The following is a 12,342-nucleotide window of genomic DNA, read 5'->3' as shown; positions in this document are numbered from 1 at the left end:
CGGTGCACATGCGCAGAGCGGGCAGTGCGGTGCCCGGCTGCGGTGTCCCACAGGGCCCGCGGTGCGGTGCCCGCTGCGGTGTCCCGCACGGCCCGCGGTGCGGTGCCGGGCTGCGGTGTCCCACACGGGCCGGTAGTGAGGTGCCCGGCTGCGGTGTCCCACAGGGCCCGCGGTGCGGTGCCCGGCTGCGGTGTCCCACAGGGCCCGCGGTGCGGTGCCCGGCTGCGGTGTCCCACAGGGCCCGCGGTGCGGTGCCCGCTGCGGTGTCCCGCACGGCCCGCGGTGCGGTGCCCGGCTGCGGTGTCCCGCACGGCCCGCGGTGCGGTGCCGGGCTGCGGTGTCCCACACGGGCCAGTAGTGAGGTGCCCGGCTGCGGTGTCCCACAGGGCCCGCGGTGCGGTGCCCGGCTGCGGTATCCCACAGCCCTCTGCTGTGGAAGAAGCAGAATGAAAAGAACGAGGACCACGCACGGATTTGAAATCCTAAACACAATTGGAGTTAAAAATACCAGCATCTGTGAAGAAGGGAAAAGGCGGGCTACTCATGCAAAGCTGAGCAGTAATACAAGAACACAGAACGTTGCTTCTGTTGAAAGATAAAAGTAAATATCAGAACTCTTTGAATCTGCCTTACCAATAAATATTAAAACGTGCAGCTTTTTTACTGCAAGTTTGAATAAAGTGCTCCACTCTTCGTACCAAGCACACGTTTCCAAGAGAATATCGATTCTGATATGTACACGTCTTCCTGATTGTGCTCAGATGAATATTTTGTTCCTAAGTTTTTATTTTAAAAAATCAGGAATTCTTGGGCCCGGCAGCATGGTCTAGTGGCTAAAGTCCTCGCTTTGAACGGGCCGGGATCCCATATGGGCGCCGGTTCTAATCCCGGCTGCTCCGCTTCCCATCCAGCTCCCTGCCTGTGGCCTGGGAAAGCAGTGGAGGATGGCCCAAAGCCTTGGGACCCTGCACCTGCGTGGGAGACCTGGAGGACGTTCCTGGCTCCTGGTTTCGGATCGGTGCAGTACTGGCCTTTGTGCTCACTTGGGGAGTGAATCATGGGTCGGAAAATCTTCCTCTCTGTCTTTCCTCCTCTCTGTATATCTGACTTTGTAATTAAATAAGTCTTTTAAAAAAATCAGGAATTCTTGAGCCAACACCTTATTTAGAAACTTTTTGTGATTTTAAACTTGAAATGTATGGATCAGCCAGATTCCACTACTTGTAGCGTTTTATGTAATTGCTACAGTTAGGACAAGCTAGAAGGCTACAGAGGTGTGAAGCATGACTCAGCAGATCATGCTGACAGACTTCCCTTGTCCTGGATCCGACCCAGAGTCCTGCAAGTACTTTTAGTCAGCCAGTTCTTGGCTTCTCGTTCTGGCATGTGTCCCGGGCTTCAGATGGGTGAGGGACAGTGGTCACACGCTTGGATGACTGTCCCTGAGTGAGTTGGGGCAGCGTTCTGACTTCCTTGAGGCGCAAGAAGAATTGCTAAGAAGGTTAGCATCGTGGGGATAAGCCCTTCCATGGTGTGCTGTTAGCAATGTGACTCTTTTAAAGATGGATCTATTTTTTATTGGAACAGCAGATGTACAGAGAGGAGGAGGGACAGAAAGATCTTCCATCCGTGAGTTTACTTCCCACGCGGCTGCAATGGCCAGAGCTGAGACCATCCAAAACAAGGAGTCAGGAACCCCTTCTGAGTCTCCCACATGGGTGCAGAGTCCCAAGGCTTTGGGACATGCTGGTCTGTTTTCCCAGACCAAAAGCAGGGAGCTGGATGGTAAGCAGGGCCACAGGGATTAGAGCTGGCACCCATGTGAGATCCTGGCAAGTGCAAGGCGAGGACTTGCTAGGCAACTGTGCCAGGTTCCAGCATGAGTTACTAAAAAATTATATATATTTTTTTTTATTGGAAAGGAGATATACAGAGAGGAGGACAATCAGTGCGGAAGATATTTCGTCCGATGATTCACTCCCCAGGTGACTGAAACAGAGCTGAGCTGATCTGAAAACAGGAGCTTCTTCCAGGTCTCCCACAGGGGGGCAGGGTCCCAAGGCTTTGAGCCATCCTCGACTGCTTTCCCAGGCCACAAGCAGGGAGCTGGATGGGAAGTGAGTCTGCTGAGATTAGAACCGGCACCCATAATGGGACCCTGGTGCATACAAGGCGAGGACTTTAGCCGCTAGGCTACCACGCTGGGCTCCCAAAATGACTTTTGATGCTTTATACAGACTGTTCAGTTTGTCTGGAGGCTGCCTCTATATCAGGTCTCCGTACAAAGAGTTGCAGCCTAACCAGTGTTTAGACAAACCGAAAGCCTCACCTGGAAGCACACTTCAGTACAAACCCCTGAGTGCCAGCCCTAGGAGTGAGGCTGATCCAGCTGCCAGCTGATCAGATCCTATCCAGATGATGCTGAGCTCATTGACAGCCGTGACACCTGCGTCCGTATTGGAGCCCTGTCTGCTGCAGTTTCCATCCAGCTCCCTACTGATGGGCCTGGGAAATCAGCTCAAGATGGTCCATGTGCTTGGGGCTTTGTCACCCACACGGGCAAGCCCTAGGTTGCGTTCTGGGCCCCTGGCTTTGGCCTGGCTTTTGTGGCCATTTGGAGCGAGAACTAGCAGATGAAAGATCTGTTCTCTTACACGTATGCACTTGGTCTTTAGTGGCAAATCTTAATTACTGATTCCATTTCCATTCATGTTACATGTTGGTTTTCTTTTTCTTCGTGATTCAGCCTTGGTAGATGGTATATGCCTAGCAATTTATTCATTATTTTTGGTTATTCCATCTTTTCTCATGCAATTATTCATAATATATCGTTTATCTCTCCTTTGTGGCATCAATTGTGATATCACCTTCTTTTACTTCTGATTTTTGTTATTGGAGCTTTTCTTTTTTCCAGTTAAATCCAGGTAAGGGTTCATCAGTTTTCTTGATCTTTAAAAAAAAAAAAACTCAATTGTTAATTTCATTTTTGAAAGATTGGCTTGTTTGAAAAGCAGATTTACAAGGAGAGAAGGAGAGACAGAGAGACACATCTTCCATACACTGGGTCACTCCCCAAATGGTTACAATGGAGCCGGAAGCGGGACCAGTTTTAAGTCAGGAGCTTCTTCCTGGTCTCCCATGAGGGTTCAGGATCCTAAAGCTTTGGTCCATCCTCCACTGCTTCCCGAGGTCACAAGCAGGGAGCTGGATGAGAAGTGAAACAGCCGGGACAAAGGCTGGTTCCTGGAGGGGATGCCAGGAGCTTGCAGGCAGAAAATTAGCCCATTGAGCCACCGTGTCCTTTTTTAACACAATTTTTATACAATTTTTTGAAGCACCTGTGTGTGTATGTATATACAGGTCCATTTTAACATTATGTGATAGCCTTTTTTGTCTCTCATGATAATTTTTGGCCTAAAGTCTTATTTGTTAGTTTAGTATCCAGCTCTCTCTTGCTTGCTGTTTATACGGAGAATCTTATTTAGGCCTCTGTGGGTCTTTGGGTATAATGTGAATGTCTTGTAAACCGCATAACCTTGGCTCGTTGCTTTTTCCACTGCATTCAGCTAACCTGTGCTTTTGCGTAGGGGGTTTATGAAGGAACTCAGTGTTCTCATTTCATTTATTGCTGCCTGTATGGCTATACTTTTTTTGTCCTTCATTTCCTCTTTCTCCTTTGTGTTTCTTTGATTGTATTTCCTTTTATGTATGTAGACTCTATAGATATTTACTTCATGGTTTCCAATGAGATTGATATTAAACATCTTGAGGTTATAGCAGCATTTCAAATTGATAATAAACCTAATCTTTCATGGTTTCTCTTCTTCTGTGTTGTAGAGGTAAAAAGTTACATTGAATTGTAGTTGCTTTTATCATTTTGCTCATTAATTCAACAGTTTTAAAATGAACTTATATGCTTTATTTATGATATGGATACAGGATTCTCTTCCACAGGCTTACTTTCCCTAGGCAGTTCTGTATTTTCACATGGTTTGTTCCAGGGCCCAGCATTCTTTCATTTCACCTTGAAGGAGCACGTTCAGTAGTAATTCATTTCTTCCGGTTTATCTCAGGTCTTATTTTCTGACTCGTTCTTGAATCATCCCTCCACCTCCTGGCCTACAGGGTTTGTGTTGTAAAATCTGCTAGCCGTCTCAAGAAGCTCCCTTGGATGTGACAAGTAGCTTTTCTTGGTTTCTGCTTTTTGCAGATCTCTGTGACTTTGTTTAGAGTGTTTTCTTTCCCTCGGGCCTGGAAAGTTTGGGCAGTTGGCTCTTCACATGAGCTCTCAGCCCCTTCCCATGTCTCCTCCCTTCTAGATCTTCCATAAGGTTCATATCAGTCCACCATGTTTGCCCTCTCTTATTTTTCTTTGTCATTTTTTCTTTTGGCTCTCTGACACATTTCAGATGGCCCATCTTCAAATTGGTTGATTGTTTCTCCTTTCTGTTTGCAAATCTACTGTTGACACCCTCTGATGGATTTCTACTTTCGGTATTGAATTGTACAGCTCCAGAATTTGGTTCTTTTTAATAGTATCTGTTGCATTGTGGACATATTTGTTTTGCATCTGCATTGCTTTTCTGACATTATTTAGTTGTCCATGCTTTCTGTTTGGTTCACTGAACAAGTCAAAACCATTGCTTTTGATATCTGTGTTTCAGAAGAATAAAGATGGCAGACTAGGATAAGAACAGGCCTCTGTGGGTTTAAACAACAAAAAAATTAGTGTAAAGCAGAGAGGGCACATTCCAGGAAAGGGAAGAGGGCAGAACCACAGCACAGGGGCACATTGAGACTGACAGACATGGGAAAGTGTGGACACAGTGGTGTGGTGTTGCAGCAATTGATACCCAAGTGGCATTCAGCGAGTGACAACAAGGTGGGAAGGGACATTCACTGAGAGCTCAGGAGGTGAACCCAGACAAAGAACTACCTGTCCTGCTGGTCTGTTTGATTTGACCAGGAACAGAGACAGAGAGGCAGGTCCCAGATGGGTGGTGCGGGAACAGGCTGGATTTCATAGCCCATTCCACCTACTAGAGCCGAATCAGGTGTCATTTTGTGTAGGGATGCAAAGGCTATGAACAGGACTGTGCATGCACTAAGCTGGGAGTGAACTTATTCCTGGCTCAGTGAATAGAAACCTACAGGTTCTACCCAAGATAGGTTCAGGTAGCCCTCACACCTGACAGCCAGCAGATCAAGAAGCTAGTAGTGGCACATCAGACACCATTTTGTATTGTGCGGCAAAAGCGACAACAGTGAGCTGTGTATGCGCTGAACTTGGTGAGAACTCACTGAGTCCATTGCATTGCACTGGCCACACAGGGAAAATAATACTGACTTAGACATTACATAGTTCAAAATAAGTCCATGTGGTCCTCAGACCTAACGTCCAACAGGTTCTGATAAGATTATCACCAACAACAACCTAGCTATTTAGGACACCCTGGTGTCTTCCCTAATCCTGGGAACTGTTTGAACCGGAAATAGGCAAAAGGTTGTACAGAGAATGGTGCAGCCTCAGCATGGTATCACAGGAGGTGGAAACCAGTAAGCCAGGAGGTGGGGCTGCAGAGACCATGGTGGAAGTCTAGCATAAGAACCCAGACCTGGAACTCACTGGAGGGAGTGGCACAAGTGACTGCAAACAAAGAGCCGTGTACCAACCGCAATAAGTAAAATCGAACTGCAGACCTATGGGTGACACAGCTTAGACACCTGCGCCAAGAAGAATCTGCTAACCAGAAATACAATGACCAAGAGCAAAAGAAGAGACAAAGGCCCATAAGCATTACTGAATACTCCCCTGCAAAGGAGCAAAAGCCTTTTCAAACCTCAGAATTAACTGAAGAATAAATCGAGAGAATGGGGGATACAAAATTCAAAACACTTATTATAAAGCTTCCTAGCAACAACGAGAAGCATGTAATAAGGTGTTTACAGAATTTAAAAAATATGTCACAAAGGAAATGAATCCAATGAAAGCTGATATATTAGAAATCAAAAGTACAATGGAGCACACTAAAAGTACAGTGGAGAGTCTCCAAAATAGGATGAAGGAAGCAGAAGAAAGAATCTCAGAATTGGAAGATACTTCCTATTACCAGGGGGAAACTAACAGCTGGAAGCAGAGCTGGGTCTAGCGAAAAGAAGCATTCAAGAATTGAAAGACACTACTAAAAGGCCAAATATAAGAGTTATGGGAGTCCCAGAAGGTACAGAAAGAGAAGCTGAGTTTACAAATGTATTTAATGAAATAATAAGAGAAAAACTCCCTAATCTAGAGAAAGAACTGGCAGACAACATCCAAGAGGGGCACGGATCACCCAACAGAGTTCACCAGAGCAATCTTCATCAAGACACATGATAATCAAGCGCTCTTCAGTCGAACATAACAAAAACAGCCCGCTGCTTCTGAATGTAAACTGCCCCCCCCCCAGTGGCTGCAGGTGGACTTGTTCTGGAGCCGGCTTTTCCTCTATGGTAAATTCTCAGTTGTGACTCTGGTGCCTCTGGCAAAGATGATGATGCGTTCCGTCTGAACAACCCCTGAGCTTTAGGAGATGGGCATTTGGTGAAGATGCTCCCTTTGGTCTCCTTTATTCTTTGGGCGCTGAGTCCTCCTTCCTGGAGTGAGTGAGCTTAAGACTTTTCCTTGGCCTATGTCAGCCAGTGGATTCTGAAGAGATTTCATCATGCTTGGAAAGGTGAGAGTGGCAGTAATTCAGAACCGTTGAACTATTGAAACCTCTTGAGCAGGAGGATGCGAGCGTGCCTCACATTGGGGACCTGGGGATGGGTGGGAGGCTGGGTGGGGTTTTTCCCTTTGTTTCTCCCCTTACCTCAGATACAGAAAAAAATGGTATCAGTGTGCAAACAATGGTCAAACAATGGCCTTACCCACTTTCCTGTAACCCTTGACCCTTTGTGCCCTAATTAACTATGTAAGAATATCAACATTTAAAAAAAATCCTCCCTTAAAAAAAAAGAATTTTCCTTGGCATAGACCCTCTGATGCTTAACCCTCCACCCCTCGCTCACATGCAATCAGCAGTGGGGAGCTGGGGCAGGAGGAGCAATGCCTGATTCCTCCTCCAAGCAGAAGTGTGGGTGCTGGTGGGGCAGATGGGGCTCTGCGTTCTTGCTTGTGCCCCGTTCTGACATGAGTGAGGGGATGGGTCTCTGTGCAGACAGCACAGACTCCTACTGCTGTGGATCTTCTTGAACAGATGTTTCATTTGTACTTCAGAAAATTTCTTTAGACTTTGCGTGGCTATTGGTGGAGTTCCCTACTTCCTGGGGAGCAGGTCGTCAGAGCTCCTGACAAGTGTCATGTCAGAAGTGGAAACTTCCACACCGTATTGTCATGTTTCTGACACCTCAGTCACTCTAGCCTTGTCATGCAGCATCTTTCCTGCCTTGGTCTAAGACCAGTCATTTCTCCCAAGGCCTTTTTTTGTTTTGTTTTATTTATTTATTTTTGGTTTGCTTGCTTTTCTTTCTTTTTTTTTTTTTCCAATATGAAAAGTGATATTAGAATTTGGGAATGGAGGCCTGGCACTATAGCCTAGCAGCTAAAGTCTTCACTTTGCAGACACCAGGAGTACATATGGGAGCCTGGTTTAATCCTGGCTGCTCCGCTTTCCATCCTGCATGTGACCTGGGAAAGCAATTGGGGCTGGGCCAAAGTCTTGAGACCCTGAGCCTGTGTGGGAGACCTGGAAGAAGCTCCTGGCTCCTGGCATTGGGTTGGCTCAGTTCCGGCAGTTGCAGCAACTTGGGGAGTGAATCATTGGACGGAAGATCTTTCTCTCTGTTTCCCTTCCTCTCTGTGTATCTGACTTACCAAACAAATAATTCAATCTTTAAAAACAAATTTGTGATTGTGCTGTTAACTGCTTTTGTTGTTTTTTGATAAATCATTATTGTGGCCCTTGGCAAAGCAAGCAAATAATGTTTATATATTAATCTTTTCATCAGATGTTATCCATAAATATTCCTCTGTGTGGCCATCTATATTGTTAGTATTAATCTTGGGCTGGGAGAGCACCTAGGACCTGAGTTTCTGGGCTGTTCAAGGGTGAGGTTTGTCCAGGGATGTTACTTGCTACTTGTGGCTCACCTGACTAGGGAGCACCTGGTGCTGGGCTGTGCAAGGGCGTGAGTCCTCCAGGGATGTTGCTACTGTTGCTGTGCTGGCTGGGGGAGTGCATGGCACCTGGGTACCTTGGCTGCATATGATGGGTGGGAGGCCTCAGGGTCCTGCTGCTGTCATTGGCCTGGCTGGGGGAGGGTTGGCACCTGGGTGCCCATGCTGTGCCTGGGTTGGCGTCCTCAGGGATGTTACTGCCTGTGGCTGGCCTGGCCGGGGGAGTGTTGGTGCCTGCGTGCCCAGGATGTGCCTGGCCTTGGATTGTGAAGGTTGTTGCTTCCTTTGGTTGGCCTGGCTGGGGTGTGGCACCTGTGTTCTTGGGCTGTGTATGCACTGGGGTCATGAAGGGGTATTGCTGTCTGTGGCTGTCCCGGCCAGTGGAGCGTTGGCCTCTGGGTGCCCAGGGTATGCCTGGTCTGGGGCTCTCAGGGGGTACTGCTGCCTGTAGCTGGCCTGGCTGGGGGAATGTTGGCATCTGGGTGCCCGGGCTGTGCCTAGGCTGGGGTCATGCAGGGGCATTGCTACCTGTGGCTGGCCAGGCTGGGGAAGTACTGGCACCTGGGTGCCTGTGCTGTGCCTCGGCTAGTGTCCTCAGGGGGTATTGCTGCTTGTAGCTGGTCTGGCTGGGGGAGCAGTGGCACCTGGATGCCCAGACAATACCTGGGCTGGGGTCATGAGGTGTTGCTACCTGTGGCTGGCCTGGCTGGGGGAGTGCCTGCTGCTTAGGCTAGGGTCGTCCATGGGCGTTGCTGCCTGTGTGCCCTCCATGTCCCTGCATCCAGTCACCTGAGCTTCCCAGGAGCCCTGGGCGTTTTCAGATTTGCTCTCATCCTGTGATGGCCTCTGGCATCAGCATGCAGCCTGTGCTTTCATATTCACTAGGCTTCTGGGAGCCTCATGATCTCTGATCTCAGGGAGCAGAGCCTGTGTGTGTGTGTGTGTGTGTGTGTGTGTGTGTGTGTGTGTGTGTGTGTGCGCCCTGACCTCGATGTACACAGCAGAGGAACACACCCAGGTGCACAGGAAAGATCAGCTTGCCCACTCGAGTGAACCAAGCAAATACCACAAATACCTCTACCAAAAGGTGAAAGCGATCCAACAACGTGTCACGGTAATAAGGGCCACAGGTATGTAAAACAGGCTGACAAACCTGTTCTATAAACCCAGATCCCATCCCACCAGAGACCATCGTGCCACAGTGGCTCAGCACTGCAATTCTAGTGCTGGCTCCCAGCTCCAGACTCAGATGGAGTGCTTGGATCCCGGCTTCATCAGTGGCACTGTGGCTATCTGCAGAGTGGATCTGACAGGGAAGGGGAGGGGAGAGGAGGGGAGGGGAGGAGAGGGTAGGGCAGGGAAGGGAGGGGAGGGGAGGGGAGGGGAGGGGAAGGGAGGGGAGGGGAGGAGAGGGGAGGGGAGGAGAGGGGAGGGGAGGGGAGGAGAGGGGAGGGGAAGAGAGGGGAGGGGAGGGGAAGAGAGGGGAGGGGAGGGGAAGGGAGGGGAGGGGAGGAGAGGGGAAAAATTCTACAATTAGAAGCTGGGAAGTGAAATGCAGGTATTTTGATGTGGGACTTAAGCATTATAGCTTAACTTAACCCTTAACTAGGCCAAATGCCCATCCCAAGTGCAATTCTTTGTCCTTAGTCCTAAATGTATCACTGAATCTATATTGGCTTAGCTCAGCACTTTATTCTTTCTTGCATGGATGCACATTCATACATTTGTTATGCCCTAAGAGCAGTTTAGTATATTCTGAATTCCAAGCTGGGTCCCTGGCCATCTGAAGATCCACTTCTGGCGTTATAAAGACCTGCACTTGGGCCCGGCGCGGTGGCGCAAGTGGTTAAAGGTCCTCGCCTTGCACACCCGGGATCCCATATGGGCGCCAGTTCTAATCCTGGCAGCCCCGCTTCCCTTCCAGCTCCCTGCCTGTGGCCTGGGAAAGCAGTCAAGGACGGCCCAAAGGTTTGGGAACCTGCACCCGCGTGGGAGACCCAGAAGAGGCTCCTGGCTTCGGATCGGCATAGTATCGGCCGTTGCGCTCACTTGGGGAGTGAATCATCGGACGGAAGATCTTCCTCTCTGTATATCTGCCTTTCCAATAAAAAATAAATCTTAAAAAAAAAAGACCTGCACTTGACAAGTGGACAGTGTGCCATGCGCACCACCGCAGTACCCCAGAATAACTTCCACTGTGCTGAGCACACTGCTTCCTCCCAGGACATTAGCAATCACTCAGATACTATTTACATTAGTTTTGATTTTTCAGAATGTCAGATAACTTCAATCGTAACCTGTTTATGCTGGGTACTTTCACTTAGTAATTAAAATTTGTCTTCATCTTCATATTAATTTTTTTCATCATTGATTATGTGCCCGATTGTACTCAAGGCATTTTGGACACCAAATGAGAACTTTTATTCTCTCCCTCTGACACCAAGTACGTGGTTCTTTCCTAACTTCTGTAACATGAAGCACATATTGAACAATTCAGTTCTGATATTATCAGCCTAGATTTAGCATTGTATCCTGGAAATGAAAGGACCTAACCCTACAAGACTACCCCACCATATCACTAATCACCAGCCAAACACCCAGTATGATTCCCATGACCCCTTTTCTGAGTTTCGCATCAGTTAGGATGACTCATTGAACTCAAGAAAGTGCTTTCCTAGTTGCTACTGATTTATCATCAACGATAAAACTCTGGAGCAGCCAGATGGAAGAGACCCACTGGGCTAGGCAAGCGGACTGGTAGCTCAGAGCTCCCAGGCCCTCGGGGGGGTTCTGTTCTTCCAACACCTCCATGACCCACCAAGCCAGCAGCTCTCTGACCCCATCATTTTCTTCTTTCCTTCCCTCCCTTCCTCCCTCCCTTCCTCCCTCCCTTCCTTCCTTCCTTCCTTCCTTCCTTCCTTCCTTCCTTCTTTCCCGATACCCTCCACATCCTACTTTTTTACTGTTACCTGTTCAGCTTTCCTATTTCCTTTCCTTTCCTTATCCTTTATCCTAATTCAGCTTTCCTGTCCTTCCTTTTCCTTTCCAATTTCCTGTTCGACCCCGTTGCTTCCTGTGGACCCTTCCCTTCCCTTCCCCTCCCCTCCCCCTCCCCTCCCCTCTCCTCCCCTCCCCTCCCCTCTCCTCTCCTCTCACTTCCCTCCCCTCCCCTCCCTTTCCCTTCCCTTCCTTTCCGTTTCCTTTTTCCTCTCCTCTTCTTTCCTCTCCTTTCTTTTTCTTTCCTTCCATTCTTTCAACATATTTATTCTTTTTGGAAATGTGGATTTACAGAGAGCAGGAGAGGCAGAAAGAGATCTTTCATTTGCTGATTCACTCCTACAATGGGCATAATGACTGGAGTTGAGCCAATCCAAAACCAGGAGCCAGGAGTTGCTTCCAGATCTCCTATACAGATGCAGAGTCCTAAACATTTGGGCCATCCTCTGCTGCTTGTCCAGGCCATAAGCAGAGAGATAGTTTGGAAGTGGAGCTGCTGTGACATGAACCCCCCCGCCACCAAGGCTTGATCTTTCCTGGGAACCAGAGAATAGGCTGAAGCTATTGGGAGTTCACCAACAGTCACTTCACTAGAACAAAGACGCTCTGGCATCCAGAGGATACTATGGGTTTAAGGGGGTTCTGTTGCCAGGGACCAGAGGCAAAACCCTTGTATCTCCACCATACACCCACAATTGTGCTCATTTCCCTGTTTAAAAATCTTGATTGCTTCTAGTTTTTGGTGATTTGGAAAAACTTACTATATATATTCTTTTTTGTTGTTTTGTATAGTTTTACATTTAAAAAATCATTTAATTTTTTATTTTTCTAAATGATGATTACATGGTTGATTAGGGAGGGAAGAATCAAGGTTTAGTGAAAATTGGGTGAATTCATTGCTTCTAAGTTTATCAGCAATCAGTAAGAATCTTGATCTTCTGTATCCTCATTAACAACAGCTATGGAAGTTTAAAATCATTTTAGAATTGTAGTTGGTAGAGCCAGGGTATGGCTCAATTGGCTAGTCCTCAACTTTCAAACACTGGCATCCCATATGGGTATTGATTTGTGTCCTGGCTGCTCCATTCCTCCTACAATTCCCTGAGTATGGCCTGAAAAATCAGCAGAGGATGGGCAAAAACAGCAATGCATGGGAGACCTGGAAGAAGCTCTTGGCTCCTAGCTTGGGA

Source organism: Ochotona curzoniae, unplaced genomic scaffold (assembly GCF_017591425.1).
Source record: "Ochotona curzoniae isolate NIBS_2020 unplaced genomic scaffold, NIBS_Ocur_1.0 scaffold_4763, whole genome shotgun sequence".
Taxonomy (NCBI): Eukaryota; Metazoa; Chordata; class Mammalia; order Lagomorpha; family Ochotonidae; genus Ochotona; species Ochotona curzoniae.
The sequence above is the reverse complement of the archived record's forward strand: the minus strand, read 5'-3'. Positions refer to the sequence as shown.